Source organism: Passer montanus, unplaced genomic scaffold (genome assembly GCF_014805655.1).
Source record: "Passer montanus isolate IOZ18808 unplaced genomic scaffold, ASM1480565v1 scaffold4, whole genome shotgun sequence".
Taxonomy (NCBI): Eukaryota; Metazoa; Chordata; class Aves; order Passeriformes; family Passeridae; genus Passer; species Passer montanus.
In genome coordinates this window covers 7,752,062-7,774,895 of record NW_024368818.1, presented here as the reverse complement: position 1 = coordinate 7,774,895, position 22,834 = coordinate 7,752,062, and positions in this window count along the sequence as shown.

The window sequence follows — 22,834 nt, the reverse complement described above, 5'->3', positions numbered from 1 at the left end:
TGTACCTAACTTCCTCCTTTCCCCCCCAAAGTAACAGCAACCTTAGATTACAGATGTTTAGGAGTTCTGCATGTTATATAAAGGCATAACTGATATACTGGGAAGATGATGCATGTAGAAATCCTATAAGTTTAAAAAGAAAGGAAAAAGAAATTTCAGAACTGAAGTCTTTAATTTCTGTAAGAACAGGAGAATCTGTTAAAAAATTCTACTTCAGCATTTTACTGATACACATAGTAAATGCTTTTAGGGTAAAGGAAGCAGTACAATTGAATATTTACAGATGGGATTTTACAGAATTTTCAGAGATGCAAATCTTATTTCAGTCTTGTAATTCATCATAAAATAAATCTTAAGTCTGTGACAGAGCATCAGTGAGAGATGAAAAGGGGAGATAAAATTAAGACTGACTTCTTGAGCACCCCCACCCCCCTAGTCTTCTCCCTTGTGGCGTGGGGTGAGACATAGAAAAGGCCTTGACACTGTGCAAACCCTCCTCAGCAGTGACTAAAACATCCCTGTGCTATCAACACTGTTTCTAGCACAAATAATTTTATTCAATAGTATTTTCTATCCCCAAATCCACTTTTCCTGGGTTTCTTGAGAGTATCTTCCATGTATTAGGCTACTGGGGAAAAGAAAAATTACTTTGTTGTCTGTCTAATGCAGATATAACTCAAAAACATATCTATTTTCTTATGGAACACTCAATTTGAGTTAAACCTGATTATTTTTATTTTTACGTTTTAAACAAGTAATTTACATATTTCCATATTCCTCACTGGACACTCTGAAAATGTCAGCTCCTTGTAATCTCTTGCTGCAGACCTACTTTTTTAAACTGGGGAGTTCATTCTGTTGTTCCTCATGCTGAATGCTTGAAATGTCCAGAAAAATTTAAATGGAAACAGCTTTCAGTGCAGAAGGTAATCCTAGTAAGGTTAATCCTTTGTGAAAACATTTTCATTGGGATTTCTTCTTTTTTGAGGTGTGAGGGTTATTAATGAAAGGAAGAAAATATGACAGAACAAGAGAATTAACTAAACCTTTTAAATTAATTAAATCATTATTCCTTCCTCATTGTTTCATTTATTTAATCTTTCTGTAGACTAATGCAGTGGTTAGATTCAAATACAAGCCCTGTTTTCCTGCTCTTTCAGGCAAATAATCAGAATTTTTAAGAGCCCCTTACTGCCCTGATAAGTCAGGACCCACAGACTTGTGCAAAGAGAGAAGGTTACATTGGAATTTAAGGTCCTGCCTCTGAAAACTGCTGTGAAAAACTTTTAGAATTTCCTTTTCCAATACAGGGCTCTTGTACACGTCTGTGGATATTTTTGTAGCAGTGTGATTATTCCTGGCAAGGACACCTCAAAACTTCTCCAAAACTTCCTTGGTCCTATGACAGCTGCTGACCTAGTGACAATTTCTGACAATGGCTTAAGCATAAAACTATCACTGCAAAGTAAGAATCGCTTGAAAAGTCGTTGTTTGATGGCCATTTTTTTCCAGCTATAATAAATAACTTGTTGTTGATAGTGTTGTTGTTGTTATATTCTGTTTAGCAAACCTCAGCAACCAATTCAATAAAATGGCTATTGAAATTCAACAGCAAAGTGAGAGGTAATGCAAGAAGGAAAAAATATCTTTATTGATGGATGCTGAGGACTCCATGTCATCCAACTTAACTAAGAAAAAACTATGAGAACTTCTGTGGATAGTAATCTGAAAATGTCAAGAAAACACTCTATCAGGAATTCAGGCAGCAACTGGATGTTGAGGGTCATTTCAGAACAAATTGACAACAACGTACATGAAATCACTGCATCACTTTTTGAACTCTCACTTTCTACTGGAAAATTTCAGAAAGGTCTGGACAAGCCATTGCAAAAAAGTATACTAGAAGATGAAGACAATCATAGAGTATTTTGCATATTTCAGGAAATTACTTAGATTTCAGCATGGAAAAGAAATAATATGATTTCACAGCAAATACCTATTGACATAAAAAAGGAAGGAAGACATGTCTTTATGTATCATAGAAAGATAACTGTAGAACACAACAGGAAATAATCAGGAAGTATAGATCAAACATAAAATAAAATAAAATAAAATAAAATAAAATAAAATAAAATAAAATAAAATAAAATAACTGTGAAATTCATCAGTGCAGGATGCCATGAAAGGTTAAAATACAGGGAAGGCTCCAGATAGAGCAGACATACTTATGAGGTGTGTTAGTTCTGCAGTTTAGCCATTTATTTTTTTGCTAACTGGCCCAAACTAGCTCTTGATTACCACGAATCCATCTTCCAGATTATTATTATTTGAACTGTCATATTAGGAAATAACTGGATTCATGTCTTTGACCTATAAAATAATCAGTTATTTACACAATGGTGCACTGCTATCAGGATACATCAGTGTTTCCCACATTGGAGTACCCAGCATGTATTAGGCATTCTTTTATGTTATGAAAAGTACAGAAACAAATCCCATCAGTCTGCAGAAAAAAAATCCTGCTTACTTCCCACAATGGGCAGGAAGGGAGAGCATTTTCTAATCTTCAACACAATCTTCTTTAGGCACCTAAAGTACTCTGGCCTATTCTACTGAAAAGAAACTGCTTGGTGAGTTCAATAGCGCTTCTGAAAATTCGTGTCCTTTCCTCTGCCTTCAAATCTCTCTGTGATTTAGCAACATGACTTCTGCAGATTAGCAAGTGTCCATTAAATGGAGGTTGGCATAATCACAACTGCCGGTGCAGCAGTGCATTTTCTGTGCTACTATAAGCAGCAGGACTTGAAAACACGCAAAATCCACGTGCTTGCAGAGGATCTTGTGTAGGAATCTCTCTTTGACAGGTTTTCAAAATACTGCACAGAGTGAGAAGCTGCCTGCTTGTCACAAGCCACACTTTGCTAATGCCACGTGTAAAGGGTTTGAGCAACAGCAGTGTCTGTATGAAGCAGGTTCTGCTTGGAGCTGCATCCTCCCCGGAGCCCCAGAGCTGCACAGCTTTGCAGTACACACACAGCTACTCCAAAAGCTCTGGCAACACCAAACATTCATTTAATGGGGTGAATGCTGCACAAAGGTGCAGCAAGGTCAGGGATAGCTCCAGGTGAGGGAAGCCAGGGGCCACAGTCCTACACCTGAAGGGTGCAGTGCCACTGACACAGAGGAGGGCAGGGCAGGGGGGTGACAGCACAGGGTCCTGGTCATCAGGCAATGGCAAGGCAGCAAGTCAGTAGCAAGATCAAGCCAGGAAATCCATGCCATTTTCTAGGAATGAGAGCAGAGGCAGACACCCCTACAACAGGGCTCAGACAGGGACTCAGTGGTCCTGGGCTAGGCTTAAATGGAACACTCACTCAGTGGTGTGGAGAGGTCCTAGGTGAGCCTTGTTAAGGCCATTAAGGACTATCCATGCCCTCAGGACCCCCACATCTGTATGGAAGGTAAACTACTGCACCTAACAATCACGTGCAAAAACACTTGTCATTCGAGCTGAGATGCACATCTCAGAAATGGAAAATGGAAAGTGCTGGGCTGTAAAATCATAGCATAGTGCCCTTTGCAAGCTTAGCTCACTGTAAAAGAGTTATTTTCACATTTCCAGTGAAACTCTGACATAGCTAAATTGATTTACAAAAGCATTTAAAACAGAAATGTGTGGGGTTTAAAAAAACCTGCTGATTTTATAGTAATCTTGCAAAACAGAGGTTGTGTGCACCCGTATTACGACAATAAGCAATTCATCAAAACAATCGTGCTGCTATAATGTGAGCTGTTGGTAGTGCTGTGCAGAAAACATAGAGCAGAACCAGGTGCCCGAGCCTTAAGGAAAAACCAGCAATAATGCTTCCATCCTGTTCTGCATCTGCAGAATACATTACCTCACTAACTACTGCTAGCTGCAGTGGCAGCACAGGTGAGACAGTGATGCTGTCTCTGACTGTAATTCTCACCCATCCAATCTGTACTGGGAATTTACATCAGCATCCACCCTCTTTGCTTCTTGTCTCACTGGTTGTCTGCTTTCAATATGCAGTTATCTCATTTTTCTACAGTAGGGCTCAATTAATTCATTTCCCTAAGACAAGACTAAGGGGTTCTGGCATTTTAATAGCATTTGAAGACATCATCACAGCGTGACATTTTCAAACACTGTTGTTGAGGGTGAATGCATGATCCAGCTTCAAACAAAGACTGACACTTGCCACACAATCTACCTGGGTTACTTATAGATTATTGTGTCTTGTTGCTTTGCTTGTGAATCAGCATATATGTAAAACCAACATGAATGGAAACCTTTCTATTCCCCACCAGTCACTGAAAAGGTTTCTCTTCATTTTTCAAAATTATTTGGGACCATTTTGCATCAGTCAATTTTAGCATCCTGGAATAATCAAAACCTCTTTAAAAGACAATAAACTTGTTTGGAAATTTATCAGTATACTAATGGAATTTGCTGATAATGATTGCCTGTTCAAAGCTTTTATTACTTTCCAGTCCATTTTCTAATAAAATTTACATCTGCAATATATCAATAGGCACATGATCAAGTTTGTTTATAAAAAGAGCATGTACTAGATGGAGAAAAATCAATACACTAACTTTGTATCCTAACAGCTAATTTATAGTAGCATTTGACATTAACTTCAAATAGTTGCTTCATCATTTTTGGGCAGTGTTTATGAGAGGGGAGAAAAAAAACTTCTCCAGTGTTCAGGCAACAGGAACTATACAGAAAAGCTTCTGTAACTGGTATGATTTGATGAAAAATATAAGTCTAATAACCTCTACTGTAGTGGGTGTGTGCAGCCAGGTTTTGGTAGTAGTGGGGCTACAGGGGGGGCTGCTTTGAGAAGCAGCTTGAAGCTTCCCCCATGTTTGAAAGATCTAATCCATCTGAAGTTGGATAAACCACTGGTTTAACCTGATCCCATCAGTAACAATGGTAGTGCCTGGGATAACATAGTTAAGAAGGGGGAAAAAGTATTGTGCAGAAATAGTTGTGTCCAGAGAAGTGAGGAGTGAGAATCTGCGAGAAGAACAACCAACAGCAAAGAAGGAGGGGCAGGACGTGCTAAAGGCTCTCAGTGCAGCCCATGGTGAGGCAGCTGTGCCCCTGCAGCCCAAGGAGATTCATGGAAATATCCACATCCCATGCCAGAGCAGAGGGATGCCCAAAGAAGGCTGTGGGAAGCCCAAGCTGGAGCAGGCTACTGGACGGACCTGTGGCTTCTTGGAGAGAGGAGCCCCTGCTGGAGCAGGTTTGCTGGCAGGACTTGTGACCCTGTCACAAGAAAATAAGTTCTCAGGCCTAAAGACAAAGTAATATGCAGGAAATAATTAACTCTTTAAAAAGTACCATTCAGCAATCATTTTCCAGAATTACTCTAGAAACCAGCTTATCTTTTTCTCTCATGATAATGGTAAATATTCATTACTTAGATTCATACGCCTTACTTTCTTAGAGGTTTTCCAAATTATAGTAGCTCTGTGCAGTAGAGTCTTCAGACCCAACAATAAAAAATATATGTTAATGACTAAAAGAACCCCTAACCTACATTTCTGAAATTTTAGTTACCCCACAAAGCATCATGGTTTCTGACTGAAATGTTTTGACTTTGAAACAATCTACATGAGTCAATTACTCTATTTTAGGCTAGAAGAAAAATCCAGCAGCATGGAAAAAAAAAGAGCAATGAGAGCACATGCCAGATTATGTGATGCTTTTGTTTCAGAGACCCAAATATCAATGTACTTCTGCTTCAATTTCAGTTTTGTTGTGTTATCAAGCATAACACCATTTCACAAGAACAATACCATCAACATGAAATGTACCATATGTGGCAAGCCTACATTTATAAATAATTATACCATATCCATATTTACCTGGGAATATCTAAGTATAAATCAAAATTCTGAGTGTTTAATTTTCTATCTGGATGTCTTCAACAAGTTTTATAGATAAAAAATACTTTTATCGTTGAAGAAAGTCAAATTATGCCTGAATGTTTTGCAGTACATGAAGAAAAAGAAGACAGTGATTTTAGCAGATATATCTCTTTCTTTAAAAGTCTGCTCACTTCTAGAGGCTCTTCCCCACTGTCAAAGAATCTGCATGCTGAAGTTCTGAAAAACTGGTGACATGGCAGTAAATATTCAGTAAAGAATTTAATTTCATACTCATTAACTTCCCAAAAACAATGCTTTTGAGCAGAAAGCTGGTATTCCTTTTCTACAAATCTAAGTTATGATACTGAACTGAAACAAGAGCCCAGTTCCCAAGACAGAAGTTAGAGATGTGAGACAGTGTTGTGCATCATGAAAAAGAGGTTTTTAAATAACACACAATAAATAGAAATTGAGTATTTTTTCAAAGCCTAGCTCTACATTTGTGCTCAAAAAGCATGGACCATGAGCCACATGATGAATGTCTGCAAATGTTCACTGAGACTCAGAGTAAAGGTCAAAGTACATAATATCAGTCAGTCAATCAGCCCAGCATCTGTTTGCACTGATTATCACCGACTGTTTTTGAATGCACAGGTGTGGCATTTAAACCATTTGCTGCTGCAAGTATTAAGAAGCATCACAGTGGTCCTTCCCCATACTTCAGCCCTCTACCTCTCATGTCATCTTTCTATCTCATACTTGCAACATGGTAAATCACTCTGCATTGTATTAACTTTGAATAATTCCTCAGAGGTAGTAGGACTATTTCAATGTTAACTTATATATGTAAATAATTTTTACAGGATCAAGACTACACTGTGTAAATATTTGGGTCACATGCTATGTCTGAGGTATATTTGCATTGTATGGTTGAATATGATCTATTTTTGAACATAATACACAGGCAAACTTTTGGAGTTCAAATATTATAATCTCTTAAACTCCTATTAACAATAATTGATAGGGGTTTTTTTGATGCGTTTATACATTGGGATTCATCTTGTGTTGAGGATAAAACTCTAAAGCAACTGCAGTAAGCCTTGACCACTTGGAAATAATTTGATCATGTCTTAACCTCTCTCAGCTATCACTGTTTTTATTATTACCTGATATCTTTCTCAGCCAGCTCCTACTTTTCTATTTGGCTGGGGTTTGTTTCCTATTAAGAACTTTTTTGGTGGGCCATCTGAAGCAGTTCACTCTGTTTCTTCATGTGCATAGTACCTGAAGGAATCTCAGAACACTACAGCACTAATAACAAGAGCAACTTCCAATATCTTGGAATATGTACCACTAGATTTCTACAAGGTTTCTTTCTTCCTCTGCCTGAGAAAACAGGCCTAAACTCTTGAAAAGCATTTTTACTAAAAAGTTCACTAATTCAGTGTAAGCTTAACAGCAAAAGACCAACTATGAAAATTGATACTGTTTGAGGGGAAAAGTCACAGCTGATTTCCATTAAATCTTATCAGAAAACCAGTCTGGTTTTCAATCTGTTATAATTATCAATTGTTTTGAATATATGAAGACAGCTATGCATTAACATTCCCTTCCCCTCTGCAATTACAGAACCTTTCTAGAGCTACCAAGAGAGAAACACAACAATTCTGATTTCATGCAAAACAGCTGATACCCTTCCAGATCATCTTTGATTGTTTTTCTTTTATGTTTGGCACATTGCAAGACTTTTTTTTTTTTGCAATTTGACAATGCTTTTAAATTCAGAATTAACTGGATGTTTTGATTGTTTTTCTTTTATGTTTGGCACATTGCAAGACTTTTTTTTTGCAATTTGACAATGCCTTTAAATTCAGAATTAACTGGATGCATTTGTTTCTTCACTGTAACCACAATATTTGTCAGTAGTTTTACTTGCACGGATCAAGTGCTCTCAAACTGTGAGATGAGCTTTCCTGATGTGACTTAGATCTCTTCCAGAGCAAGACGTACCAAGTCCAGAGAGAAAACCAAAATCAGCATTCATTTTCTCTTAATTTTCTCCATTTGGGATAACACAAACCTATATTTTCCTAACTTATAATCAATAGGATAGGTGCTTCTGTTTCTTGATATCTTCCAAGCAGAAGTGAACTGGCAAAGCAAGAAGTACACCGGGACTGTACAACCAGACGTTATAAACGTTCACAACTATGTGATGTTTCCAGAAGTCTATTAGAAAGGAGTTAATCCACAGGGATTTCCATTTTTTATTTATCACAGCAGTGGAAACATATTAGGTTGTTTTTGTTTTGCAAGTTTTTGATTTTTTTCCCTGAATCTAATGGTATGTTAGCAATACACCTTGAAGTCAAGTTTCCAAAGGTATTTGGTTGTCTGTTAGGGAAGAAATAGTGAGGAAGAAGATTGATGCAGTGTTTCTGGAAGAGCTAGATTCTCTTCAAATTTGAAATCACATATTTTGAACTGGACACTCATGCCAGGTGAGCAGGCATTCAGATATGGGGTGACAAGTTCATGTTAAGAACCAAAGGTTGGAAATAAATCACTCAATATGATTTCTTCCTCATAGTGGTGGGCCACACAGTAAGGATGAAACAAGATTAGAAGAGAAGGCATTACAATAATGTATCAGTCTGCCTGTTAACATGATTTGTCCTTTATAATGCAATATCTACTGCTCAATCTGATCTTGTATTAAGCTCTTTTAAATTAGGAATGTATTTGTTCCCTTAGATCAAGATCCCCAGCACCCAATTCTCATGTCAATGACATCTGCAGCTAGTGCCAATGGCAAATCTTGAATCACAGATAAGAGATATTTTACTAAAAAAAAAAGGCTAAATATGCCTAATATTTCTCCATTTGCAAAATCTCAACTGTATTTATTAATGAACACTTTGTAAGAATATTCTGCATTTAGGTGGAATAGCTGTATGCTTAGATCTGGATAAACTAGCTGAGTATTACCAGTTTTCAGATTTTTGACTATTTCTTCCTCTGCTCTACCAAAATTCCCCTAATTTCCCACAGTAAGTGATATTGCTTCCTTACTCAGACTTCATCCTGAAAAATCTCATTCATTAGTTAAGTCAGGACTCTCCCTGTCCTTAAAAACAGGGTTTCTGAGCATTTGCATAAGTTTCTGTTAGCAGAGTAAATTTCACCTTCAATTAAAAGCTCCCACACTTTTTGGGGGGAGAACCTATTAATTCATAAGCATGCTCTTACTAGACACTGAGAGTTTGCAAGAAATTTTCTGTAGAAGCCCACTTGTTCATGCCAAAAAGAGAAAGGCTATTATTATATCAGCTCCCATGCTTCAAGATAAGCCTGCTAAAAATTTAGAAGTTCATAAATTTCCCAGCTCTATTAGTGTTCAAGAATTTTTTTTTCTAAGTTTAGTCATTTTACTGGGTTTGCATAATAGTGAATGATCTTTTTTTCCATATAGGTAGGTATAAATCTATTCAAAAGACACTGAATATTAAGAGGAATATTTAAGAAAAGGCAAGCACAGTGTCCAATATAATTTTGAAGAATGCAATAATCAAGCTTGAGAAACAAATTTTTCTCATTTTTACATTCAGTAGTTACCCTGTTGGAGCAGCTTTTTTACTTCCTCCTTAAAGTTATGATACAGAAGAAGAAAAGCCCTACAAGATATGCAGCTAAAATAGTAAACTCAAGCAGTTAGAACTGTGAGAATCAAGGCGTTGGAGCTGCATTTGTGATTTTAAATTTGTTCATTTTAAGACATAATTTAAACTGTCATTACTATAAACTGTCATTACACAATTTGAATATTTTTCCACATAATTCTGACTCGGTATGTAGTCATTATTCGAGTGAGTAAATATTTAGTGGAAAAAATCAACCCATCTTTATCTACAATCACAGACTTATAGAATGATTTAGGTTGGGAAAGACATATGGGAGCCTTCATGGGGAGATCTGATGAATGTGCTACAATGATGCATTGCCAATAACATTAGCAAACATTAGATCTGACGTATTTTCCCTCAATAAGCTTGCTTGAATATATGTAACATTCATTAACAAGACTGAACCAACACCATTTTTCTAAGGCTGCCAGTTCTTCTTCTGGGACTATGCTGTAGCCTAAGTCCTAAAAATTTTTTAAAAATGTTGAATGTAGAAATCCCCACTTCTTGTTGCTCCTGGCAGCCCGCAGTACTGTGAGGCAGTCTATAAAAGATGGAAATGAGGAGACATTTCACCTTGTAAACACGGAATGGCAGTAATTATTCAGAATAAATGCAAAGACATTTTCACTGAGAATTGGTTTCCTTCAAGAAACAGTTTGTTCCATATAATTTATTAAAATATACAAAATAATTTTTAAAAGGGTAGAAAGCCTACTGAATGTCATGATGAAGATATAAGAGGGATTCAGATATTTTGTTGGTTGGAGAGTTAGCACAACCTACTCACAGACAAACACAAGTCCTTAATTTGAAAATGAAAGAAGGGTTGAAGAACAGAATTCCCACCAAGACCCTTTCAAGTAAGTAAAATAAAACAACAGATTCTTATATTAATAACATAATTTAGGTATTGCTTCACAAAGCTATTAAAGGTGTTCTGTGAATATTCAGTCTTGTGCCAAAGCACATGTCGCTTCACGAGCTTTATGCTGAGTTTCCTTTTGAACATTCTCTGCACATCACGAAGTGACCAGCTGAAAACCAGCAAGCTGTCACAGACAGACACACAGGTGCACATGCACATGAGAACTACAGACACCTGCTTCCAGGTCATTCCCTGCTCCTGTGGCTCCTGTCAAGGACTGAGGCAGGAATCCCAGCTGCGAAAGGGCTGCCTGCAGGCACCATGGGCAGTGGAAAACGAGCAGCAGGCAATGTCCCAGCTGCCAGAGCAGAGCTTCCCCTGGAGTGACCACAGCGGAGGGGACACCCACACCCATGGAAGACCCCATGTCCCAGCAGGTGGGTAGTTCCTGAAGAAAGTTGGTGCCATGAAAAGCCCACTCTGGAGCAGGGGAGAAATGTGGACTGACCACAATGCCCCCCCCCCCATTATTCTACCAAAAAAAATTTCTAAGAAATCTGTCTTTATGAATTTTGCCTACTCTCAAGTTAAATAGACCAACATTTTTTACTATATTTGATAAAGAAAAATTAAATAATACACTGTACATAGACTTTTCCAAGAACATTTTCTTTCTATTAGGTGTACCAAATAACAGTTTAATCTGATTTTCCCTCCATGAGACCTGTTAGACAGCTCAGGCAAAGAATTCCTTCAAATATTAAATACATATAAAGTTTGTCATGCATCATCAGAAATAATGCCTATTTTTTCAATTAGTAAGATTTAATTAAATCTTTCCAGAAACATCTGATCATGGATCAAATCATAATTTGTGGAAATTAAAAAGAAATTTCCAAATTCTCAGCTGTTGAGTAGCAGGTAATTGTCAGTGAAATCTAAGAAAATATTTTTAAGTCCATTAGTACTGTCCAGTGTTTCTTGAGTAACTCTTAAGCTGTAATTACCAAGAAGATCATATATATCTTGGTTTGTCCACACTTCTTTCCTAGAAACTTCTGATCTGCTACAGTGAATGACTCTTGGCAGCTTTGGCTTAGGAAGTCCTGCTTTTCCTAACCCGCAAGATGGATTTTCAGAGTCCATGGCTACTTATATTTTGAGTGCGTATTTTAAAACTAACTTTACATCTCCAACCTCACTAGCATCACAGAGGCAACAGCCAGCCGCTTAGACCTATTCACAGATGATTTGGTTGCATATGACTTGACAGCTGCTGTTGATTCTGTCTTAATACCATTAACCTATGAAAATTCATTCAACATAACTGCAGCCTTCCACGCTGAACTTCATAAAGTAGTTCCAATCATTGTTTGCTGCAGGTCATTAAGAAACTAGTAAACAGACTATTTAACAATGATGCTAATGTAAATTTTCCATGACAGCAGTCACTGGTATCCTGCTGACAAATGATAATGTCCTCACAACATGTCCTTAGAGCTCAGTAATTACTTCAGTATTCATGAGTGTATTTGGCTGGAGGTTTACCTGATCTGAATGTAAAATCTCTCTGCAAAGTCTACCTATGCTAAGTGCATCAGGTGCATGTACAACATGAATATGAAAATACTTCTAAAAGAAATAATCTGTTCACTTCAGGCATTACACAATCTTTTCCCCACCTCTCAAGATTCTTCCTGAAATACTGCTTTATTGAACTGCTTCCTGAAATACTGCTTTATTGAGGAGCTTTAGCTCCTCACCTTACTCTTGTAACATAATAAGAAAACATTTCAAGGAACAAAAAGTCAAAAAGCTTTAAAAGTGTCTTGGCTACTTGTGTAAAACAGGCTTTTGATATTTCAAACACCAATAGCATAGTTTGAAGCACAGTTTTATGGTGATGATTCTTTTAAGCTGCTTTTAAGCCTTCTAAACTATTTGAAGGACAAAATCTGAATTTCAGTAGTTAAGACAGAATAGCTATTTTTTAATGAGTTTTTTGCTTTAAAGTGTCCACTACTTGATCAAATTTACCTCCAAGTGCATAAAGAAATAAACAACACTGTATCTGAAGCATCAGTGATTACATGTGAGAAGTCATATTAGAGAGGGATAGTCTCAGAAAATAAGAAAATGTGTATCTCTAAAAGAGAGATAATGGGGAATCCAAAGAAAACGGGACACCTCACCTAACTACAGACTGCATTAAAATGGAAAAGATGTGTACACAGAAAACTTGGAAACACCTGAAGAATAACAAAATCAAACAATGTGTATTTAAAAAAAAAAAATTAACTGTCTCAAGCCAAGCAAATCTCCTAGGGCAGGATAATTATATTGCTGGGTGAGCTGATCTTGGCTGGGGTAATTTCCTTCACAGTAGCTGGTTTGGGGCTGTGTTCTGGATTTGTGCTGGAAGCAGTGTCAGTAACACAGGGATGTTTCAGTCACTGCTGAGCAGTGACTGAACACAGAGTTAGTAGTGTCAGTAACACAGAGTTAAGGCCTTTCCTGCCTCTCACCCCACCCTACAAGCAAGTAGGCTCAGTGTGCACAAGGAGCTGGGAGGGGACACAGCTGGGACAGCTGACCCCAGCTGAGCCAAGGGACATTCCAGACCACACAGCACCATGCTCAGCATAGAAAGCTGGGGGGGAAAGAAGGAAGGGAGGATGTTCAGAGTGACAGTGTTTGTGTTCCTATGTCACTGATACACGTGGTGATGGATCCCTGCTTTCTTGAAGATGGCTGAACATTGGGCTGCCCATGGGAAGTGGAGAAGGAATTCTTTGCTTTTATTGTGTGTCTTTTTCTCTCCTCATTAAACTGTCTTTATCTTACCCCATGAGTTTTCTCATTTTTACCATCCTGGTTCCCTGATCATGCTGCAGGGGGAGAGACCAAGTGGCTGTATGGTGCTGAGTTGCCAGCTGGATTTAAAACATGACACAGGGAAGAAGAATAAATTTGAAGTCTCTTGAGCACAGTAAGAAATATTTTTTTTCCATATTAAATACTTGTAGGAAAAAAAGGGAAATGTCTTCTACATGAAAAAACATATAGAGACTGTGTGTGACTTCTTGGAAAGCTCTTCTCAAAGAATAACTATCGGTATCAAATGGGGATTTTCTTTCAGACTGCAACCCTCAGAGATTTCAGGCTCAACTCTGTTCAGTACTTTCATTAAAAGTATGGATTAAAAAGTTAAAAAAATATTGTAGATGAAAAAGGATATGTGAGAGTTACAGTCTGGAAACTTCTGAACTGTCCTAATAAATACATAATCTAGAATTAAAAAGAAATTAATAAAAAAGAAGTAAAGTTCAGAGCAAAATAACTAGTAAGGAGAAATGAATACTGAAAATGCCAAGTGAGGAAAGAAGGACCTGGAAGTTTAAGAGTATTAGAAAAGACCTGTGAGTCAACAGTGCAGTATTACTGCAAAAGAAGGAAAGGGAAAATCTGTTGTCAAGCATTTTGAAGGTAAGATATGGGTCAGAATAATTTCCTTCTACTTGTTTACAGGAAGAATGAAGCTGAAGGAGCGCCAGTGTCTTTCAGTGCCATACTACAAAACACACAGTCACTCTGGAAAGAATACAGAAGAAAACAGCAGGAAAGAGAAAAGTATTAATAGTGAAGGAAGATTGCAAAAAGAATGGTTTCTTTTAGTCTATGCAGAAAAAGACTTGACAGATCTTTTAGGGTATGGCAGATTGTTAATAGGAAAGACAATGATCAATTGTTATGAATTGTCCATGTGAAGGAAAGACAAAAAGAACCCAGTATAACTTGCAGAAAAGACTATATAGGTCATATATTAATAAAAAAATTGAGAGGAGAAAGCTTGAACAGGACACCCTTGGAGAGTCTTTTAGCAGAAATTCTAAAAAAAAGTAGCAGATAAAAACCTCTGTAGGAAGCTCTGGTGTATTTGTTCCTTCCCCAGAGCCAGAGGACTGGACGATATAACCTTTGGAATCTATTCCATCCCAGCACTTCTAATTCAACGACCACATGATGTGCTTCAGTAAGGACCACTTGTGGGTTTTTTAAAAGAGTGCTCTAAGTGACATAAGGTTAGATAATTTCACCCTTTTGCAAAGTAGCATTTTCTTCCCCTAAAGGCACCCCTGCTTGCCTTGCACTTACTTGCAGATTACAGTGCTATTTAGAACAGCAAAAGACTAAGAAAGTTAACATAAAATGTATTTTGGATAATTTTTATAAGTATGTATACATCAATTATTATGACAATATCTGACCTGTTTTAAAAGATGCTCAATGAAAAAACTTTCTGCCAATAATCCCTAGTCCTTAGAGTATGAACCATTGTGTATCAACTGTTAAATAAACCAACAGCTTATAATTAATTTCTTTTCAGGGACATTAGTGCTAGATGGGACCATTACAGCACTAAATTGCTTCATAATTAAACTTTACTTAATAATGCAACAGATAAACCCACCTTCAATCTTCACTACATATTTTTGAAGAAGAAATAACTGGATAAAAACTGACAAGTCTTGACTATCAGAGTACTAGTAAGAACTTATATTTACTGCATTTAAGGCATCAAAGATTGTCTGATTTTCTAGGGAAACAGATTCTAGTTCTGCAAACACAGCACATGGCTAGAGCTGAATGACAGCAATTATCTAGTCTGCAGCTTTTGTGGTGTGGGGGACAGGGGCTGGAAGACAGCTAGAGCTGAGCCAAAGAGACAGATTTATTTAAGATAAACTTTAACCCTACCATGGAGAGAACACAATTTTGAATACAGAAACGCCAAAACTGTGGGCTGAAAATGCATCTTCAAATCCAGGCAATACTTTATGGGCTCTAATTAATGTGAAATTTAGCAGAAAATAGAGACAGTGTGTGAGATTTGAGGAAAGCATTGCAATATTTGATTGCATGTTTTTTTCTGAAGCTGAGAAATAACTTTATATAAGTAAGCAATGCTTTGGTACAAAAGTATAGATGGTACAAAAGCCGGATATTTATCTCTCAGATATGCAGACACAGGTCTGTTAGGGACTAGGAAATGCAAGACAAGATCACAGGATGTAAGTGAAAAGTATCATTTTTATTGGCAATAAACCTCACTAAAACTAATTTTTATGAGCAATTTAGTGTATCAAACTGCAGTTACATTCTATAAGTGTGATTTTGCAGAAACAGCATTGAAGGTTTCCTGGTTATCATGCTTGAAATATTTTTTATCAAATTTGTTTCACTTCATGTGTTAAAAAGACAGGGCAGAGGCTTCTTCTCAGCAATTTCACCATTCTCTTTCTCCCTCAGGATCTGGACTCATCCTTTTTGCTCATCCAGCACCATCAGTACTGAGACTTCTGCAGCTTGATCTGATGAGGTGATTCTCTGATAGTGGTGGCACAGAAACCAGCTCACTCCTTCTTGTGGGTGACAGCACTCAGGAGGTGAACAAGAGAAATGAGCTAAAAACTATTGCCTTCAAACAAAGGTGAACTTTGGGGGTGTTTTTTCACAAGAAGTGACAATTAGGTCAATACAGCAAAATGCTATGGGTAGTGAACAGGGGCTATTTTTTATACGGTTCTGACCTCTTCCTCACTCTGCTGAGTAGATTATGTCCCAGAGCTTATGGGAAAATATTTGTCATGGAATTAGAGTGATGTTTTAATATGCTTCTGTGGTTTTGGTTTTTGGCTTGGTTTGTTGGGTTAATATAGCCTAAAGAAACAGTCTTTTTTATTTAGGAAAAGCAAATTTTTATTCATAAGAATTCCCATTCCAAATATCTGTAATTACCTAAATCGAGTTTCTGCCTCTCCTGATTTTCTTCTGGTTTCTTCCCATCTCATTCCACACTGAATTCAGTTTCACTACAAAGTGTTCACCTGCAGGGACCTGTCTTTGTTACTGTGACTGTTCTTTGCTTAGGAGATGTAGAACCAATGTCCTGATCCCGGATAAAAAAGGGAATTTTTAAGTCCTGCGTGATTCAGAAGAGCCATAATGCATGTCTCCTATCCACAGCAGAGAGACATGTGGGTGAATGACCTTTCTCAACTTGTACCCTCCTTTTCAGGTAACAACCTGACTTTTTGGTGTGGGTGATTACTGACTAGACTCCTCAGATATACCCAGAGGAACCCTTCCTTTGCTACTTTAGGAAAGTACTCAGATGAGTAAGTATAGAAAATGAGAATGAAATACACTTATTTTAAACCCTATTTCATATAAATTTACAGACAGTTTGTCTAACTTTCCTAGTACCTAGAAGATTAGCAATAACTCATTTTGAATTCAGGAATTATTATAAGTGATGGGCAGAAACCAGCATTAGCAAAAGTTGATCTTTTTTCCCTGTATAAACAAGACCAGATGGGCTCAGGTGGAATGTTTTTAAGTTGCTGCATTTTCCCCCCAAGCACACCGGTAATTGATGAGGAAATTACCCCATCCTTCAGAATTGCCTGGCATTTACTACTGCAATAAGCTGTACTTAGGAAAGATACATTACTTCAAACTTTTGTATTTTCTCAGGTAGACCCCATGATGCAGCCCAGGTTATAAATATGGACAAAAAAACCCCCTAATTAAGCCATTATAAATGTAATGAACATGACATCAAATTTAAAGGTAATATATTCTGATTTTGTTATTTTATCAAATTCCCGGGGACTGAAGCTGTCTGGAAAGCATTGCAGAAAAATTTCACGATACTAATTGATTGAAAAATAAAATAGCAAATGAAATTCGATATTGAAAAAAATTACAAAGCAGTGTACATGAGAAAAACAACCTTAACTATGCATAACACAATGATAGGCTCTAAATTAGCTATTACCACCCAGGAAAGAGATATGGAAGTCTTTGTGGATAGTTTCCTGAAAACATCGTCTGCATGCTCAGAGGAAAATTATGTTTTAGAAATTATTAGGAAAAAAACTAGTTAAGCAGAAACCAGTTTTATACCTGAAAAAATGTGTTCTATTTCATGTGTCCTGTTTTTCAGAAAGACTTAAGAGGCAGCAGAGAGAATAGTGGCAAGGAGGATTGATATGTAGTATAGACTATAAGATTTGGGAAGACAGAAAGAGGTGACTGAAAGGTGACATTTTAACAGTATATAAAGCTATGCATGGTATTGCAAGGTAAACAGTATTTTTATTATTACTACCTTTGGGAATTTCCAGGAAAAGGTCAATACAAAGTAAGATTTAAATCAAACCAAATAAACTACTTTCTTAGTATGGGGTTATGGAGTTCATTTGCATAGGATGCTGCTGGACATGGAAGTAAATACAAGGCAACAGCACTGTAGGCAACTCTTCAACACAATCACCTGTAGAAAATCTTTAGTTTAGAAGCCTCAAAGCTCTGACTGTCAGGAGGTCAGAGGACTCAGCAAGAAATAACCTCCCAAAAGTCACTTAAAGTTTAAAGGAAAAGCTGCTGAGCTCTCCTACTCTTTCCTAATAACCTCTATCAGTTAATGTTACAAATAAGATAATGTTAAAAATGGACATTGAGTCTATATTAATAAGGCAGTTCTTAATTATATCAGTGTTACCACATTTTTCTCAGACTAAAAAAACTCCCAGACTGATATCAGCAAAATTTAAATTATAATCAGGACTTTTTCCATTCCACAACAACTTCTCCTTTCATGGTCATGGTGTCTTATAATATCCCTTTAATTTCTTCAGGTCATTGGGTTTGTAAAGAATGATGTTAACATGCATCACAGCAGAAAGGAGTAGGACTGGTGCATGAACACATTCAAAGCCAGATGCATTGTACTACAGTTGTTCCAGTATCAAAATAAAACTCTTAATGAGAAGCATTATTAAAAATAATTAACTATTCTATCTACCCCAGAATTTAGATGAATGAAAAATAGTAAGAATGAAAATGGGAGGAAAAAATCTTGCAAAATGGAAGAAATTGCTGTAAAATGATTTCCTGAAAAGGAATCTGCTACTGAAAGAAAATGTATCCTCTTGTGTGTTGTTCATCTATTCAGTACTGCTGGTCTGACTACAAAAAGTCACCTGAGACCAGGCCAAAGGGTGGAGTGCCAAAAATTCTACATAGATGATTTGTATTTTAGTTACTTTTTATTGCCTAACACTTCACAAAAGACATAGCCTTGTCCCAGAGTTTACAGTCTAAGGGATCTATCTGACAGATGTGTGAGCTACAGCATTTCATAAGGCAAGAAAGAACTAAGAAAGTGCAGGGTGTTGACTCAACTGGTTTTGCCACCATTTATTTATTGCTGAAGCATTTCCAGTGGCCACACAGTGAGAGCTGCAATGAAAATTGTATTTGAAGCAAATGAAGGAGTCTCTTTTTGGGATGGATCTCTGTACCCAGATGGTTGTGCCATGGGGAGCCATTGTGGCACAGACATTTGCCTGCTCTGAAAGGACTCATGAGGAGTCCTGGCAAACAGGGGTGTTGTCTGGTTTGAAGCTGTCACTGCTTCTGTGCACCTGGAACCTGCTAGGAAGGGGTTATAGTGGATCTTTATTTTTGTGTCTTTTGATAGTGAAATTGTCATTTTTTCCTCGTCTTTGTGCTCCTAATTGTTACAACCTATCCTTGACAATTGGCACAGCTGTTACTTTCCCCCTTTCTCACTCAAGACCTCCCTCAAAAAGTTAAATGTCTCCAGACACATAACGACATGCCTTTTTGATAGATGGTGTAGCTGGAATTTACATTTTGGATGCAAGAACATATAAATAAGAATCAGAGTTGTTACTTCAGCATATGGATATTTATCTACTACATATGCAACACAAACTCTGTCCACAGTGCAAGGTGTCTTTCTCCTCCATATCCTGCTTTTCCTCTGGTATTCCCATGAGATGAATGCCTTTGGTATCTTCTCTACAGTATTATTCCTCCTAGCTAACACAGCCTTCATTTCTTTAGAGTAAATCTTCTCATATTATTCAAGTTCCTGCAGGGTCTTTTCATACAGGCATTTTGTTCAAGCACAAGACTATCTGATCAAGAAAACAGCCAAGGGTTTCCAAACCTTGCCAGAGGTGGGGGGAAAAATCACATTCATGCATCTTCTGCAGCAGGAGTCATTCATGTGCTGCAGCAGATACTCAGCCTCAGCTGATTCTCTACAGAGTGAGTCTTCTCTCTAGTGGTGGCCTCCAGCCAAGGCCAACATGAGCTGTTTGTGCCCTAAGGCAGAGCAAGCCTTCACCACAGACTGTCAGCGCTCCCTAGACAGACCCCTCTAGTCTACCACTTCCATACAACTGATGCATTCAACAAAACTCCTTTCACTAATTTCTTAATTTCTCTCATATTTCGTTGTGGAATTCTGAGGTCTGTCCCTCATTCCCTCAATCACCAACCACAATTTTCCTAGTCTGCCCAAGGGGAACTAAGGGAATCCTGGGATCTCAGTTCAGAAATGGCTTCAGTGCAGTGCATCCCCAGCTGCCACCAGGAAAACACACAGGCTCTTCCTTCTGGTCTCCTCTTGCTTGGCAGGCTACAGCAAGGCTGGGGCAGGAGGGTGAGCTGCAGAGAAGTCCTCTGCCACAAGACACGACAAGCTCCCAAAAGGAGCTAGTTTCATCCAGCTCCAAAACAGACCCACTGTTGCCCAAATTGCTGAGGCCGTCAGTGATGCTCGGTGGCACCTCAGGAGGAGGAGGGAGAAAAGTCATGAAAGAAAGAGTGAAGTTGAGCCTGGAAAGAGGTGTGTGTGTGGGGTGTTTATAGTTTTGTCTTTGTTTCTTACCATCCTATTCTATCGCTTCCTTGCAATAAATTAAATTACCTTTACCCAATTTGAGTCCGTTTTGCCTGAGATAATAACTGGTGAGTGATCTCCTCATCTTTACCATGACCCATTAGTTTTTTTCACCTTATTTTTCACCCCCTTCCTTTTGGGAATGGGAGAGCAGCTTCATAGGTACCTGGCAATCAGACAAAGTTAACTCACCAGAGCAGGAGAGTCTGAAATCTTATCTCACCTTTCCTCCCCTCCAGCCTTAATCCTTATTACCTTTCCTGTTCCAGTTTCCTTAATCCCTGTTGCCTTTCCTGTTCCAGTTCTTCTGTAAGATAAACATTGTGATCAATTACTTCATCATCTACCATTCACTCCTCAAAACTTACTGAAATGGGATTTTCCCCCTTTGATACTGCAATTCTTTATTTTTTTCCCCTTGTGTCTTTTAAACAAAATTGCTATAGTATGGCCTCATCCCCTTTCTTTTCTCAGCTTTCCACATCTGCCAAAATGATCCTGAGCCGTCTGGGCAACGGAGGGTCAAGTGGAGGATGGGATTATTTCCAGGAATAGCACTGAGTGATACCATTACAGGAATACTGGGTTCATCTCTGACAGTGAACATTAGAAACCAAAGCTAGAAAAATGCAGGTTTTAACAAATGAGAGTAGATATCAACTTGAACAACTCACCCTGGGAAGTGATGGATTTCCTGTCTCTTGAAGTCTTTAAATCAAGATTGGATGTTTCTCTAAAATACATTGTCCAACTCCTAGAGAAATTACAGATTTGATGTAGGAGCTGCTGGGTGAGACTCTTGGTCAGATCAGGTTAGACCACTGTATGTTTCTTGTGCACTCTCAAATTAAATTTAAATTAGCATGCTGCCATTGTGTTTGAAAAAGACCAAAGCATATGCCTCAGCTCAGTAACTTGCTGATCCACTATCATGGATATAGGTCTAAAATCTTAACATTGTTTGCATGAATTCACATGCATATGTGCCAGCAAAATAACTAAATATTTTTCCAAGTTCATTTGCTCCTAGTGGCAAAGAACCAGCCAGCCATGGAAATATTATGTCATTTTCATTGTTTTTTATCTGGGTTTACAAAGTCAAAAAGTTAAATGATGAAGAATGGAGGAAAAGAGGAACCAAATTTTGGGGAGAATTTAGGGAGACAAAGGAGGCAAAGCAAGGAAGAAGAAAAGAAAATCAAACAAGAGCAAAAGCAGAGGTCACAAAAAGAGATGGGTAAATAATGTGAAGAACAAGCCTGGCGTTTCAGAGAGAAGACGGGAAAACGTGAAGGGAAAGTAAACAGAAGATTTACTGAAACATAAAGGAATGAGTATTTTGAAATGTGGGTTAAGTCTGTTTGCCGTTGATCTGCAAAGAAATGTTTCAAAAAGTAATTAATTTACAGGAATTTCGCCGTCTCCCAAACACATGCACACACAGAGTCATGCACACAGCTGGACACATCCATGCTGATAAGTCTGTCTATACATCTCTGCTTTCACTGTTCTGTGCTTACTCTCCCATGTGGTAGATGCTAGGAGCCCACAATCATTCTTCACAAATCACTGTCACCCTCTGCAGCAAATAGAGGGGTTGTCTTTCACCCTGCAGCAGGAGAGGTTGAGGACACAAGGTGCAGTAAAAAACTAAGAAAGTAAACTTGAGTGAAAGGAGGCAAAACTCTGATCTTGGAGCAAATGTGTGTGTTTCAAAGCAGAGGCATAAAGTTCACCTTAAAAAAAATCAATATTCTTTCATATTGCCAATTAACATTTTAAAATGATGCTATTGCAACTCCAGTCATTCCCTGTGACTGACAGAAATATCTTGTAAAGCCACATGTGAAGCTAGAAGCTCCCTCCTCTGACATACAGCTATTGTTGGATGATTTCATTACCTATCATTTATTATATATATCTTTTAATTATTAACTGCAACAGACCCAGACTTCTAGCAGGTCCTCTGGGAAACTTCCAAGGCTTGAAGAGAAAAATTCAACGGCACCAAAAAAAAAGACTAGACACTAAAAGAGCTCCATTATTTTTTTTTCTCACTTAAAAATATTAAGAAAAAAAAAAAGAAAATAGAAAAATAGCGAAAAAAGGAGGCGTGAAGTTTTCCTTTCCATTCGCTCTCCCCCGCTTTGGCACGAGTGGCACAGCGCTGAGCGCTCCCTCCTGTGCCGCAAAGCCGGGCGGCGCGGAGCGCTCCCGCGGCTCCCGGCGGAGCGGAGCGCCCCCGCGGGGAGGGGCGCACGCCTGCCCCGCTGGAGCCCCGCTCCGCGGCCGCCTGCACCCGTAACAGCGGGCACTGACAGCAGCAGCCCCCGCGACGGGCGGCAGCGGGCGAGCCTCCCGCGCCCAGCCCGGGGCTCTGTCAAAGTTCAGCGATGCTGCGCGCCCGCGGATGGGCGAGCGGCAGGAAAAGGCGGGGTGAGGGGGGCGAGAAAAAAAAAAATAATAAAAAAAAAATCCAAACCGCCATCACTAGCAATAAAAATAAGAAAAGCCCCCCCATAAATCACAGGTAAAGGCGAGGCCGTGCCCGCGGGCGGCGCGGGGCGGAGCGGCGCGGCGCGCTCGGCGGCGGCT